Raw genomic sequence first — 17,571 nt, 5'->3', positions numbered from 1 at the left:
GACAAATTGTATTGTATAATTATTAATTTCAATTCAGGAATCCGCCCCTGAGCACGAGTTCTACTCTTTCAGGGGCGAGCTAAAGTTTTTCTGTATATTATATTTTATGTTACTATTATTAGCAAAATAATAAATAAATAAATAAATAAATGAGTAAATAAATAAATAAATAACGCCATATACATAAATATAACAAAAGATAACATAAATCAGCTTTACAGATTAATATTATTGTGATGTACTGAAGTACGTATGACATTTCCATGTAGGAATTCTGCATTACCATATGATGAAGGATGGGTGGAGAGGAGAAAAATTCTCTCCGGCACTGGTAAACGTCACCGATTTCCTAGTGTGAAAAGCCTCAAAACATACCCGATTTCTGTTCCGATGCCGGATTGAATCCTCTCAGTTTAAGTTCCATCTCTTAGTTTTCCTTTAGTAACCAACCCACATGCACTGTGCCACAGATGTATGACAGTGGAACAATGTCCAACACACTATGTGCAGAGGTGCACTCATTGCGAGTGACTAAGTGGCCGGGATCCACCCATCCTTCATAATATGATAATGCAGAATTCCTGCACGGAAATATCATGTGTACTCGTATGTATTTATTTACACTGCAAGTGGGCAAGCACCCGGTGACAGTGGTATACACAATATAAACAATACACAAAAAAATGGTAAGCAATACACAATACAATTACACAATACACAATACAATTTTATACACAATACAATAAGAATACACAATATAATTTAACACAATAATAAAACATAAATAAAATACCTAATTTTACATTACAACCTACATAATTATGTATAGGCCCTACATAAGTTTCAATGGTCTTTCACTTTATTCTCATCTCACTCACTGTAGTGGCACTATGACGCATTTCACTGACACTTTAGGACACATTTCACTGACACTTTAGCACACATTTCACTGACACTATAGAACACATTTCATTGACGCTATAGAACACATTTCATTGACGCTATAAATTATCACTGATCGGAACTATTCACTGCACTGTAAAACCATAACTCCACTGACTCACCTCGCTTCACTGATACAACAGTTCAAATAAGTCAAATAATTACACCCTTATGCATACTGTGCTTATAAACAGAACTACATTTAAACTAAACATTTCTAGTCTAAGACCCTCTTACACGCTATTTTTAAATAATTTACAATTCAAACCAAGGAAGTAACTCGTCAGGCTAGATAAATACATGTCACCTTAAAAAATTAAATGTTAAATGTCACCTTAATTTTAATTTGCATTTTATACACAACTTTTTTAATTATTCTTGAAACTCCTTAAGGAAGGACAGCCCTCAAAGACCGCTGCAGGTAGGTCATTCCAATCATTTATAGTTCTATTTAAAAATAAAAATTTACCTACATCCGTTTTTTGTTTCCTACATTTGATTTTAAAATCATGATCGTTCCTACCATAGTACGTTGGCTTTTCTAACCGAGCCGTTATGTCTACCCATGCTTTCCGACCTAGATGTGCTCTATACAATGATGTTATTCTAGTTTTCTACGTCTGTTTTCCACAGTTTCCCATTTAAGTTCTTTTATCGTATCGTTTCCATCTTCTCTTTTACCTTTAACAAATTTAGCTGCCCTATACTGGATTCTTTCTAAGGAATTTATCTGACATATTCTATAGGGATCCCAACATGTAGTTCCGTATTCCATTAACGGTCGCACTAACGTTAGATATGCTATTTCCCTCGATTTGGGGCTAGCCTTTCTCAAGATTCTCATAATAAAGTGAAGTGCCCTCCATGCTTTACCCGTAACATTATCAACATGCTCTCCCCAAGAAAGTTTGGAGTTTAAATACACTCCTAGGTATTTACAACATTGTACTTGCGGAATTAAAACACCACTGAATTCGTAATTAAGACTAGTTTCCTCTCGGGTTTTACAAAATGTTATAGATTTACTTTTAGAACCATTTATTTTCATCCTATGCATTAACGCCCAGTTATAAATTTTATTCAAGCCTGTTTGATTAGCATCTACATCTACTTCGATACATCACAATAATATGATAAGCGTAAATAATCACTTAGTGATTTAAGACTGCTCTCATTCCGTCGGACCCGACAATCAAATTGTCGGTTGTGTCTGTTATTGCATAACTGCATCTAATTATTAATGCTATCTAAATTATGTTATTAATTTTTTTTCCAAGACTTATAAAGTGTATCAGAACTTATAGTACACTCGAGTGCATTGATGGTCGTGTGAGGCAAACATAGATTGCAGCTGATACTTTTACATTGGTAGGTAACATTTATTTATACAGTTCGAACATCATTGCACTTCAGTGTACATATTAAAGAGTAGAAAGGGAATGTAATAAGAAAAAAATCGTGTAGTTGTTAGTATTAGAACCTAAATCAGGACAAACTATAATTATATAAGTGACTTGTGCAACAAATGCTGCAAACTAAGTTCTTTAAAAGTTCAAATAAAAATTTTTCACGATTTATTTTCAGTGGAGAATACCACATTTTGAATGTTATTTGCTTCCATAATATTGAAACATACTCCCTCTGAATGGTTTTTTATGCCAAATACTTTTTCTTGAACCTATCCATCTTCAGTTCTTGAAAAATGCAAAAATGCAAGTAACAATGTCAGGACGATCAATGGGTTTATCATGTGGGAATAAAGCATTAGCTATTTCAGGTCTTTGCGGATTGTAAGTGAGAGTTAAGATAATGTCAATAAACACAGGACCTTGGTATAGCTGCTGCATGTTTCGTGAACTACCATGAAATGTATGGTTTTTCCTTAGGAACTATAGTTTTTGTCCTTCTTCCAGACAACCGATCTACCAAATAAAGCTGAATTAACTTGTGTGATTAATGAATGTGTGAGAAATAGCTAAGAACAGCAATCCGAAATGGTACAAACTGAAGTAAAGTCATTCGAATGAGTTTGTTTTGCTGGCGTGGAGGCTGTGTTGCAATTGGATTCATAAGAGAAGACAAGGGGATATATCATCAGATCACAGTAAGGGCTTAATTTGGTCCCCCTTGTCTGCCATGCACAAGTAATGGTATTTTGTTGCTCACCATCTTCGGAGACAAAAACATCCGCTATGTCCTGTGCAGTAACTTTATTGTATCGTCGTTGATCTGACCCAATATCATCAACGAAACTTAAATCTGCAGATCGCATGTTTTATTCATTTGCCAATAATTGTCCTACATTTTTCTACAAAATAGCACTAAGGTTGTTAACAACAATAAATATCTGACAACGTTTGGAGTGTATTAGGTACCTGCGAATTTTATCTTCACATATGAAGTTAACCAATGGATCCAATAATAACTGATGATGCCACTTTTGTAAATTCAAACACTCATCGTATGCATAATAAGAGGATTATTATCGCAAAGATTTTGATTTCCATAATAGAATATATTTTATATATATTATATAGATATAATAAAATATATATCATTTTGGTAACGTACATACTTATTAATGTAGAAAAATTCGTTCCGGTAGCGAGAATCGAACCCAGGACCCTCAGCTTGGTGCGCTGAGTGCTCTTACCATCTGAGCTATGCCGAGACCGATTCCGGTGCCAGAACGAATTTTTCTCCATGAATAAGTGTATATACGTGATAACTACATAAAAGTCATTTGATTACACAATATTTAACAGAGGACGGGGAAGTCATTCAATAATAGTCTATACTGTATAGCCTATATATGTAATATATATGTATATATGAGATTTCTAAGGAGGACTGCCGGCTACAGCTTGCTTGACCACAAAAGGAATGAACTAATTATAAAAGAATTGAAAATTACACCTATTTATGAACATCTCAACCACTATAGACAAAAATGGCTTAACCATGTCAATAGAATGGACCGTTCCAGACTCCCAAGACAAATTCTCCGCTATATACCACATGGAAGACTATCTTTGGGACGCCCCCTGAAAAGATGGATGGAGACCGTAACAGGCCACTACGCCTAATACTTGTAAGGACGATGATGATATATGCATATATATATATATATATATATATATATATATATACATACATACATACACATATATGAAATATAGTGTTAATAGTGACCTAAAACTATTGTTGAAATGACCATAAAGTCGTTAAAATATACGCTCCTGCATATATGACATGTCTAAAATGCAGGTAGTAGGCCATCGACGATACAAAGGAAAGTTCGGCCAGCGCTTTGGATCGAGTCTCGGAATAGCTCAGATGGTAAGAGCACTCAGTGCGCCAATCTGAGGGTCCTGGGTGCGATTTCCGGTGCCGTAACGAATTTTTCTTCATTAATAAGTATTCTGCTATGATGTTAAAGCACAAGTAGCCTAATCATATCTGGGAAGATATTAATTTTAGCTTTCATGTTTATCCTACTTTTTGTGTTGTTTTTAATAATAATACTACCTTTCAAAATATTGAATGTTTTTAACACCCTGCATTACACATTAGAACGTAAATATAAAATTGTTCAGAAAATAACGGTCTTTAGTAGTCTATAAGCACTAACAATTTCAATTTTTTATGCAATTAACGAACAACAAGAACATACGAAGGTAGACATATTCACGTTCACTTTGTCGCCCACAATACTTAAAATCATCGTATTCCGCATTTAACCCTAAGGTACGAATTTTCATCCTCATTTTGTAGAATTCTATGCGAGTTTCCGAACTGTTCTGGAAGTTATGGCCAAGGGAAGTCATATTTCTTTGCGTCGGAGTGTAACCGCAGAATATTTCATTTCAAAAGTATAATCATCATGCTAAGTAAATAGCCGTGGCATTGCTTCCAGCTTCCCTCGGGAATCTTCATATGCTGCTGTTGCTGCTGTATATTTATTGACTGTGGACTGAAGTCGAATAATATAACAGAGCAAACACTTCAGCATCCTCAGTCCGGCTATTTCTTGTTGCTAAGCAAATACTTGCAGGCTAGGTTCTGTATTTCCAAACGTTTTTCAATACCGTAAGTATCAGCTGCTGTATATACGTTCAGCCTCCAAGCGGTCACGTTCTTGATCCTATATTTGATTTCCTTTTTCATTGTAACAGTTCAAGCTCACCTCTCTGAGGAAAATATTTCTTTCTAAACGTACAAACTCAAGTTTAATGAAATCGTAACATGTGGTTGACATATAATTTCTCATTTAACGTTCTTTGTCATATTAGGAATAATATTCCTGTATGCAGCTTATTTCTTTCAAATAACACTACTTACTTACTTACTGGATTTTAAGGAACCCGGATATTCATTGCTGCCCTCACATAAGCACGCAATTGGTTCCTATCCTGAGCAAGATTAATCCATTATCTATCATCATATCCCACCTCCCTCAAATCCATTTTAATATTATCTTCCCATCTCCGTCTCGGCCTCCCTAAAGGTCTTTTTCCCTCCGGCCTCCCAACTAACACTCTGTATGCATTTCTGGATTCGCCCATACGTGCTACTTGCCCTGCCCATCTCAAACGTCTGGATTTAATGTTCCTAATTATGTCAGGTGAAGAATACAATGCGTGCAGTTCTGTATTGTGTAACTTTCTCCATTCTCCTGTAACTTCATCCCTCTTATCCCCAAATATTTTCCTAAGCAACTTATTCTCAGACATCCTTAATCTCTGTTCCTCTCTTAAAGTGAGAGTCCAAGTTTCACAACCATACAGAACAACCGGTAATATAACTGTTTTATAAATGATAACTTTAATATTTTTCGACAGCAGACTGGATGATAAAAGTTTCTCAACCGAATAATAACAGGCATTTCCCATATTTATTCTGTGTTTAATTTCCTCCCGAGTATCATTTATATTTGTTACTGTTACTCCAAGATATTTGAACTTCTCCACCTCTTCAAAAGATAAATTTCAAATATTTATATTTCCATTTCGTAGAATATTCTGGTCACGAGACATAATCATATACTTTGTCTTTTCGGGATATACTTCCAAACCTATCTCTTTACTTGCTTCAAGTAAAATTCCCGTGTTTCCCCTAATCATTTGTGGATTTTCTCCTAACATATTCACGTCATCCGCACAGACAAGCAGCTGATGTAACCCGTTCAATTCCAAACCCTCTCTGTTATCCTGGACTTTCCTAATGGCATACTCTAGAGCAAAGTTAAAAAATAAAGGTGATAGTGCATCTCCTTGCTTTAGCCCACAGTGAATTGGAAAACGTATCTGACAGAAACTGACCTATACGAACTCTGCTGTTCGTTCTCGTCACGAGACATAATCATATACTTTGTCTTTTCGGGATATACTTCCAAACCTATCTCTTTATTTGCTTCAAGTAAAATTCTCGTGTTTTTTCCTAATCATTTGTGGATTTTCTCCTAACATATTCACGTCATCCGCACAGACAAGCAGCTGATGTAACCCGTTCAATTCCAAACCCTCTCTGTTATCCTGGACTTTCCTAATGGCATACTCTAGAGCAAAGTTAAAAAGTAAAGGTGATAGTGCATCTCCTTGCTTTAGCCCACAGTGAATTGGAAACGTATCTGACAGAAACTGAACCTATACGAACTCTGCTGTACGTTTCACTGAGACACATTTTAATTAATCGAACTAGTTTCTTGGGAATACCAAATTCAATAAGAATATCATATAAAACTTCTCATTTAACCGAGTCATATGCCTTTTTGAAATCTATGAATAACTGATGCACTTTACCCTTATACTCCCATTTTTTCTCCATTATCTGTCGAATACAAAATATCTGGTGAATAGTTGATCTATTACGCCTAAAACCACACTGATGATCCCCAATAATTTCATCTACATATGGAGTTAATCTTCTCAAAAGAATATTGGACAAAATGTTATACGACGTCAACAAAAGTGATATTCCTCGAAAGTTACTAAAGTTAGTCTTGTCCCACTTCTCAAAGATAGTTACGATTATGGACTCCTTCCATTGTTCTGGTGTAATTTCCTTTTCCCAAATAGCAAGTACAAGTTTATAAATTTCGTTAGATAATGTGCTTCCACCCTCTTGTATTAATTCTGCTGGAATTTGATCGATACCTGGAGACTTATAATTTTTCAGATTTTCTATCGCAATTTCGACTTCAGAAAGTGTGGGTTCGGGTATAAATGGCTCAGCAGTTTGTATTTCAATTTCGTGCCGATCGTTTCTATCATTTAAAATAACCTAAAATTCTCCTAAATTGAGACAGCTCATCCTGAATGTAGTTTTTCGTTGTTTTTTTTTCTAAAGCACTAAGACAAATTTCGGAATGAGAAAATGAGCCACGGATATACTGTGTATACTCTTCACCGTAAATTCCTGCATTTTGCTAAAACCTTGCCTTTCGTATATCCGAGCCTCAGCTTACGCGTATCGCCTTGTTTACACGAAATTCGTCACTCGGCTAGTGTAAGGGCTTGGATCTCTTGTCTAGCAAGGATATCGACACCCTTTCTCGCCGCTCACCGTTGAGTCATGCTGCGGATCGTGCTTGTAACGTAGCACTCCTATGTGGTAGTTATTTGGTTGTGTCCATTTTCGGCTTCTCCTCTTCACAATCTTCTTAATTTCCTTCAAACGAACTATGAAAACGGAGCGAGACAAGTGATCAACAGAAATGGAACTCTCATAGATTTTTCTTCACAACTCTAAATTTTCTTGCAAGAAGGAAGCGCGATTGCGTAGTTACTTACTTACTTACTTACTTACTTACTGGCTTTTAAGGAACCCGGAGATTCATTGCCGCCCTCACATAAGCCCGCCATTGGTCCCTATCCTGAGCAAGATTAATCCAGTCTCTATCATCATATCCCACCTCCCTCAAATCCATTTTAATATTATCTTCCCATCTACGTCTCGGCCTCCCCAAAGGTCTTTTCCCCTCTGGCCTCCCAACTAACACTCTATATGCATTTCTGGATTCGCCCATACGTGCTACATGCCCTGCCCATCTCAAACGTCTGGATTTAATGTTCCTAATTATGTCAGGTGAAGGATACAATGCTTGCAGTTCTGTATTGTGTAACTTTCTCCATTCTCCTGTAACTTCATCCCTTTTAGCTCCAAATATTTTCCTAAGAACCTTATTCTCAAAAACCCTCAATCTCTGTTCCTCTCTCAAAGTGAGAGTCCAATTTTCACAACCATACAGAACAACCGGTAATATAACTGTTTTATAAATTCTAACTTTCAGGTTTTTTGACAGCAGACTAGATGACAAAAGCTTCTCAACCGAATAATAACAGGCATTTCCCATATTTATTCTGTGTTAATTTCCTCCCGAGTGTCATTGATATTTGTTACTGTTGCTCCAAGGTATTTGCTTAGTTACTTTTCAATTTTTTTCTCTCATTTCTTTTTTCAGTCGACCTGGTTGGCGAGTTGGTTTAGCGCTGGCCTTCTATACCCAACGTTGCGGGTTCGATTCCGGGCTTAAAGTGTGCTTAAATGCGACAGGCTCATGTCAGTATATTTATTAGCATGTAAAAGAACTCCTGCGGGACAAAATTCCGACATATCCGGCGACGCTGATATAACCTCTGCAGTTGCGAGCGTCGTTAAATAAAACATAACATTTCTTATTTCGTTGCGATTATTTCTTGTTTATATCCTGCCTACTGTAATATTTATATACTCCTTACATCCTCTACGTAATACAAAAATGACATACCAAGAATAAGGGTTTCTCGTAAATCAAAGTGTTTCACAGAATAAAAAGTATTGTCACTATTTTATTCAGTGGAGTATGCTGTACATGGTGTGTATGCCTATGTTTGGTAGTAACTTTTTTTCACACGGTTTATACATAACTGTAAAATAAAATTGTGATACTGTTAACCATTCTAACTTAATGAATTGATTTATACTATATTATATTAAGTACAAACAAATATGGAAACAAACATTGTGGCAAATTACAAATAGAAATATACAGTATAGGGTACACAAAAGGTGGTGAGGGAAAATTAATTTTATTACAATTAAAATATCGGTTTCATCAATTACCATATAAAATGTAAAACAAAACATATGTGCTATCCACATTTCACGGATTGTTTATTGTGTAAGAACAAAGTAATTACAAATTGTTCTCTTTTGTACAGAAGTATTGTATAAAAACATATTTATACTGGGTGAAAATATTTAAAACATTTACATATTTCAGTGCAATTGTTTGAATAATAGGCCTATTGCCGTGGCTTTATTTTCATTATTTTTCTTTTTGCAGATCAATAGAAATACTTCCTTTCTTAAACTGCTTAACCGCCCCATTTAGTCAGCAGTACACACGACTGTTGGTAGGAAAGGTAGATTAATTGTATCGTACACTAGACATCCCTCAAATAAGGCCCACTCTTACTACTAACCTTCAACACGGAATCGGCCTGTCAATGACACCATCCCCATCCATCTGCTCCTTCAGAGACGCTCAGTTACTAGCTTACCATCTCCTCTTAACCCGCAAGAATCACACTCTCCTCGCAGGGATCCTGTGGTGAAATTTGTACAGTACTACTGGGTGTCATTTCAAAGTGTGTCATGACGTCACTGTTGTGAGTCAGCGATTTGAAGCGAGTTTCAGCTTTTATGTCAGAGAAGTTGCCTATTATTCAAGGCGTTCAACCTGAACAACGTCGTAGCAACAGATGGCGGTCTGTGTGCTACCATAACCTCTTTCGAACTGTGTTATGCGCGGGCAAGTCGTACGCAGGGTATTTGTTATCATCGGTTGCTTACGGCAACATTCCACAACACAAATCAAATGCTACGTGTCCATGTTGACTGTCCAAGTTAATGTCAACAAATACGTAAGTAATCGTCTTAACCCTCTCCCCATATCCTGACAGCAAGAAAAAACTTACCTCAGTACGTGTTTCCAAACAGTTCACATTCCTGCCACTACTGGCGTTACCGTATGTATCGGTACGTACTCTTCAGAATGAAAGCCGTACTTGCTAGGCAACTTCTCTGGCACATATGTAATACGCCTTTGCGGAAGTGTAGGAAGATTGAATTCTCTAGGCTCATTGGCTAACCACATGACGACATATAGCGAGCCATGATACACTTTGAACTGAACACGCAGTATAGTGAGGGTCATGTAAGAACAGTTCCTGGTTTGTCGTGTTGCCAACTGTTACCAGATATCACCATATGAAGTAAAATCACGATCCTACGTACTGAATGACTTATTTACTTTACCTTTATGTTAGAAGGTTATTCTAAATAATTCAATAATTTGTAACATATTTCGTAGGCAAACTATACGAGAAAGGGATCAACATGTTAGGTATTTTGTCTGGAAATATGGCATTCATTGGTTTGACTATACAAATGATTCTCGAGACCTCACATAAAAATGTATTTTGTTTGACCACATGAAATTATTAGTACTAACTCCAAAAACCTAATATCACCATGTAATGTATGCTTAAGAATACTTACTCCCAATAATTTTGCTATTCTAATTATAATTGCTTTCTCCGTGAGCATAATTCCTCCTTCAATATCTTCTTTCTTTTAAGTCTGAAAGAACAGAACGCCAGTAGGGGAAGTTATCCCCACTCTTGCAGCAGCACGCTTTACGTTTTCGTGGTGGAGTCGCTGCCATGTTTTTTTCCTCTTTTTGGCATTATCATAATAAAAATCTAAACACGAAAGAAATTCATTAAAATGTGAAATGGTATTTTTATCGATCACAATATTAACTTACACTTAGGTCTACCTGACTATAGTCTTGAAACACAACGCAACATATAATAGTAATATGCGTTACAAGAGCGGTATGTTGAAGTTTTCACGTTCGAGGAAAAGTTTGAAAAAGCGAAACGTAGTTGAGCTTTTTTAATTTCCGAGAATTGAAAGAACATATACCGCTCGTGTATCGTACATTATTTTGTGCGAAGATCGTTTATTACATACCTGAAAGAGGAATTCTAATTAGTTGCAATGAAATCTCCATCTTGGTTTCTGTTCAATGACGGCAAATTTGTAAAACAAAAATATCTATCTTCAACATTGTTGCTTTAAAATGTTTTCTGTGTTTACTATACTCCAGTGGGCCGTGATATACGTCTGTCTTTTTTCCCCCAGTCTATAAATGCGAACTTAAATCAGATATCAAAGTTGTGGTCCTTTTCACGAAATAAGAAAGCATTGTTTTTTCATTAATTTCTCTTTTTTTCCCTTCCAACCAATTTGTGAATATATTATAGGCTCTTTCATACCTTGCCCTGGATTTGTCGGGAACCAGAGAAGCACAGTCTTGTTCCCAAGCCTCTTCAACTTCAAGATCCACATCTCCTTCGTTCAAAGTAGCCGCCATGATGAGTCTAGAATCTTTTTTCATTTTTTCACGGCTTCCTTAATGTTACTTGCATCACGAATGCAGTAACTTTAGTGGAGTTGTAGAGTTTACTTAATTTTTCCAAATATTTAAAAACAATAATTAACAGTGCAATTTAATTGAAATTGCAGTGGTAAGTTTCAAATTTATAATTATTACTATATTGAACGTCTCTAAAAATAATATGTTCAAAGCCTAAAGCAGTAAAATCAATGTGTCACTTAAGCGGTAAGAAGAGGGAAATTGTTATGTGTGTTAGGTTGGGAATACTGAATGTGGAATTTTAGACTTTCCGCGGATTGGTTTTGTGCGGAAACCAAGCAAATATACGCACGATCTCGCACAAAATAACTTAGTATTAATATTAATACTGATATTCATTCATTCATTAATTTATTTTATTCCATAGATCTTACATGAGCAATAAAGCTTTAAGATGTGGAACAAGTAAAAATTTTACAATATTACAATTACAATTTTTACAAATTTTTATAGCTTTACAATTTAGTAATTTTCCACAATTCTTACAATTTTGTGCAATTTTTTACAATATTTTGGCGAGATGTAGTGAGATGAGGTGAGGTCCGAGGATTCGCCAAAATATTACCCGGCATTTGCCTTTTGGTTGGGGAAAACCTCGGAAAAACCCAACCAGGTAATCAAATCAAAGGAGGGTAATCAAATCGAAGGGGTTGATGCCAAGGACTCGCCATAGACCATCCGGCTCAGTCCCACGGCTGTGGAAAACCTCGGAAGAAACCAAAGACCAAAGGGGGATCCAACCCAAGCCCGAACGCAGCTCCGGATCAGCAGCTCAGCGAGTCTGCCGACTGAGCTACATCGATGGTTCTACTAAAAGTATACAATATATAGCCAATCAGATTATTAAATTTACAAACGCAAACGATCATTCATCAGTTGAGCTATATGTATAATACAAAACAAGTAGGTTAATTAAATTTAAGGCATAAACAATTCAACCATTTCTGATATACAGAAATTGATAATGCATGTCATGCAAACTACTTCAAATTACAAACACAAACAATTTATCAATAGAGCTATATAGATTACTATTCAATTTAAAGCATATACAATACATCGGCCAAAACTATACAGATATATACAATACAAAGTAGCATACTTTCATTAAGCTATACAACTTTGTGCAATTAATATCAAGTAGATTAATTCAATTTATAATCATAAACAATTCATCACTTGAGCTATACAGACTACTATACAATTTACAGAACTTTAATTATTACTATGTTCAAATTTCACTCGCTTCCAGTAACCGGCTCAGAAATCTAGTACAATTTTAATTGCATGGAACTCCAGTACTGACACCGTTTGTCTCAGCTGCCAACATAACAGTTACAAAATCAGTACCATTTGTAGTATTTGTCAGTATCAAAATTCGAAACGAAGTTGGCAAACGAAAATTCAACCTACAAACTAGAAAATCACCGCAATCCACTAGCATATGTAGTAATGGGGGGGGGGGGGAAATGGTTAGGTTTCACCCTTCGGGTATGAAGTAAGCTGACCCGGACTATAACTTCGGTTATTTATATTCTGTACTATACTTGGAGTTTATTTATTTATTTTTTTATTTGTTTTTATTAGTGCTGTTCAATGGTTAATTGTAGCTTTGATTACTAATTATTACTAGGACAATTTAACTTATTTATTTTCATTTGTATAGGTGAGAGTATTCCAATTGAATTTCTTCTACATTAAAAACGGCTTGCCTTAGTTATATTGTTGGTGCGCATTAATAGACTAACTCAATCACCTGGTCCATTATTTCTTGTTCGTAATAGAATGAAATATTCTCGCGTTCATCTGTTTATGATTATAAAGATGGATCTCAGCCTCCGATTCGGTCCACTTTTCAGTAATCCAGATTGAGGAAAGGGAAAGAAGTTTGAAAATTTCTCTCTAAATACTTTCAGAAAATGTTATTAGAGAAGTTTTGACTACGCTGTTCATCTCCGTAGCGATCATCATATCTGTACGCTCTGTTAATTCAATGTACAAAATTACAGCTCGCATACAGTAAATACTTCGAATCTTACTCGACTCGGCGATCCCGTAGAAATTACTTCCCTATTCCTGTATTTTACGAGCGCTTGCAGAAGTAACGCATTCAGAAATGCTGGAAATATTACTGTGCATAAATGTAGAGCAAGTTATGAAAAGAAATAGGAGAGCATGCGGGAGGAAGAAATGAAAGTCACAGAATAAACACGGAAGAAAATGTAAGTAAGATTGAGATACAAATTGGAAGAAAGAAATGGAAGTTAGATACGAATGTTAAGGAAGAAAGAGAGAGAAATGTCTTCGAAATGGAAGCATTTCTGTAACTGCATCATCATATTCAGGCTGTAAGACAGGATGAATATATAGAGTGGTCCAAAATCTTCTTCATTTCATTGAAAACTGTCCTCTTTTTCCTTGGTCGATTGCTTAACAACGTTGTATTAACTACTAGGTTATTTAGCTTCGTTTTAATTGGTAATAACGAGATGAGACCTAAGATTCGCCTGTAATTATATGATATCTATATATATAATTTGAATTGGTAATGGAAATTACGGGAAAATGGCTGAACGGATTTTAATAAATGGCCCCTCATTTCGAAGCTTGGAACCTAAAGTTTTTCGGAAAAGTAGTAGTTTTCAGTGAAATGTCAATTTTCCTACATACTTTTCCTATTTTCCAAAATCCATCTGTTGTCAGTTTTGAGAACTAATTTTATTCAATAACGGCCGACTTGATTGAATTTCAGAACAAAACACACACTACAATAAACAATAGGCTATTACACGAAGGCCATGACCTGCAGATTGCCGATATATGTATTTAGAGCTCAATTCAATTTGTTATTAAAAACTGATTCTGCAGTGTACAGTATAATTTTCTGAGTACAGCTGTATATTGAATATTCAAATCTACGAAACTTGAGGTGGTTTGATGACATTATTACCATTAGAAATTAAATATTATTATAGTTAATATCATGATGCATCTATTTTTTCATTAATTGTACATAATATTGATGCTATATTGATGACATGAAAGTGAAACGTTGTGTGGTTATGTAAGTAAATGTAGAAAATATCTTAATTTAGATCTTCATTTCTATAATTTACTGAGTGGCCGCTATATATAACTACAAAACTTAAGTAAGATAATAATATTGTTATTAAAAATCAAATATTTTATACTTATGAACCCAGTGGGGTTGGGTCTTTTTCATATACAATGGCGGTGTAGTGTAGATATTGATATGTGTCATTCAGTATTGGCTCGAGAGAGCGCAAAAATGACAGTTCCTAATGGCAGTGTAGTGTAGATATTGATATGTGTCATTGTCTTCAGTATTGGCTCGAGAGAGCGCAAAAATTACAGTTCCTAAGGAAAGATCAAAAGGTATTACTTACTGATAAAATAAGAGGCCTAGAAAATTTTGTAGTCTCCAGATCATTTCAGCAAGATCTCTTAGTAGGATAAAATGATTTTACGCTCTACATTTCAAGTTCTACACGAAAATGCTATTGGTCGAAAGCTTAGCAAACCTGACATTTTTTTAACTTTTGCCTACAATCCACAATGATCTGAATTAGCTACTGATATCGTCCTGACATTGATACTTGCGTTTTCGCGTTGAAACTCAAAACCTGAAGTTGGATAGGTTCAAGAAAAAGTATTTGGCCTAAAAAAATCCATTCAGAGGGAGTATGTTTCATTATTATGGAAGCAAATAACTATCAAAAAGATAAGTATTCTTCATTGAAAATAAATCTGAAAAGTTTTTATTTGAACGTCTAACGAACTTAGTTTGCAGCAATATTTGCTGCAGAAGCCACTAGTTTCCTTTAAAGTAGAGAAAAAAAAATCAGATAATCAGACAAGCAGGATTCGAGCCCTTGTCCTAGTACGTTTGGCTTTACTCATGTAGAAGTGGATAAATAACAATAACAGTATTTACTGGATATTGCCATATGGTTATATACAGTGTCCCAATTAATTGTTTATTGTCTGTAACTCAGAAACAATTCTTTACTTGTCTTGTTAATAGTACGGGCATAAAGTCTCTTTACCCCCTATACATACGGGCTATTCCATATGAAATCGATCGGTAAAAAACCTCGCATTTTTTTAATACTTTAATTTTTTCCCTACTTATACAAGGTGCTGAGGGGAGTGTATTTTCAAAAATATACTATCGAAAGTCAAACGGTTTTCGTGTTATTGAACGACAAATTTAGCGTATTTTATAAAAAACAAACAAGACTCTTTCAGCGCTCAGAACTCTGGAACCATTTACTGCAGAACATTGAACGAGAGCTTATTTTGAAGCTGACATTTGGTAGGCTATGTTAAGAAGTAATCCTTATTTTTATTGTACACAGAGAGACAGATAATCTGATTTTACTTGCTTTTAGGCTTTTTGACCATTTGTAAAAATGTAAAAAAATATTGAGAAAAAACCTTGCATTATTAAGAGGGATTCGGCATTGTTTGCTTAGTGGTACGGCAATAAGTTTCGAGAGTATTAAATAGATTTTCACACACCTAGATTTGAACGGCGCAGTACCGCACGCACTGACCGAGAGCTGAAGATAAGCGAGCGTTGGGCGTCATTTTACTCCTTTGTTTATGAAAACCTGTGATAAAGCTAGCACAGCCATGCGCTGCTAGACGAAACATCACATGTTTGTCTCCTGGCCTTGCTTGTCTCGCCTAGCTCCCGCCTCACAGTCAGCTGGTTAGTTCACGCGCGTACTATTTATTTTCTTTATTTGATATTTTCAATACTTTCTTATCAACATACCATGAGTAAAAAATATGTGTTTATTTGTACTTTCAATGCGGAATCTAACTATATATTTTTAAAATATTTTTTCCTAGCCAAACGCGTCTTAATGAGGAAAAATCTAAATTTCTCCATTTCCATAAAAAGTAAGAAAATCTGTTTATATGTCAATGTAAACTTTAATTTCTCAGCATAAAAATAAACCATGATTTTGATCATTGGGTGAAAGGGTTTCGGAGCTACAACAGTTTAAATTTGCTAATTTTATGAAGATACGATAAATTTAAATATTTTTAATTTTAACACTATGAAGTTCTGATGCCTCAAACTTTGCACAAAGCATTGTATCACAGTTCTCTACGTACAAAAAAAGTTTCATTGTATTTAGAAATTGTAAGGTCAATTTTCTCTAAATTTCGGTCGATTTGAGATGGAATAGCTCATACATAGGCCTACATACATACATACATACATACATACATACATACATACATACATACATACACCAGGTGGCCCGGGTTCCAATCCCGGTCGGGGCAAGTTACCTGGTTGAGGTTTTTCCGGGGTTTTCCTTCAACCCAATACGAGCAAATGCTGGGTAACTTTCGGTGCTGGACACCGGACTCATTCCACAGGCATTATCACCTTCATTTCATTCAGACGCTAAATAATCTAGATGTTGATACAGCGTTGTAAAATAACCCAATAAAATAAAAATACATACATACTGTTCTGCCCATGGGTACGTCTTTCACTGCAAACCCAGCATTCTCCAAAGTAGAAAGATAAGTAACTAAGTAAGAAATCATCAGCTGATTGCCCTCAAGCACAAGCACAAGTTAATGTAAAATACTCGCACATTCACTTTCCTCGCAATGAACTCAGCAGTACATATTTAAAAATTGCCCTGTCACAACATGTATGTGTAGAAGACAGAGTTTTTGTATATGATGTTTAAATTTTACTGTCAACTAACATTGCCTACAGCAAATCAACTCGGTGTTTGCTTTGTGAAGCGACGTTAGGCCTCAGTTAACGCGTCACCTCTTGGCTATCCTACCATGCGCTTCCGAAGTTGAAGGCCATACAAGTTGCTTGTGAACTTCGGTGTCCTCTCATTTAAACGTGTATAATGCATATTAAGGTGAAAATGTCGTACGGTACTCATTTATGATCACAGTTAGGCGGACTGCACACCAGAACGATACGATTTGTTTAGTATGATCAATGTGATGCACGACTTTTATCTCAAGATAACTGTGCTGCAAACCACAATGATATGATCTTTGGGAATTTCATAATTATTTACTACTGCGGAATTAGTGATGTCCTATTGCGGATTTATTCTCACTGTTGCGGA

This window comes from Periplaneta americana, chromosome 13 (assembly GCF_040183065.1).
Source record: "Periplaneta americana isolate PAMFEO1 chromosome 13, P.americana_PAMFEO1_priV1, whole genome shotgun sequence".
NCBI lineage: Eukaryota > Metazoa > Arthropoda > Insecta > Blattodea > Blattidae > Periplaneta > Periplaneta americana.
The sequence above is the reverse complement of the archived record's forward strand: the minus strand, read 5'-3'. Positions refer to the sequence as shown.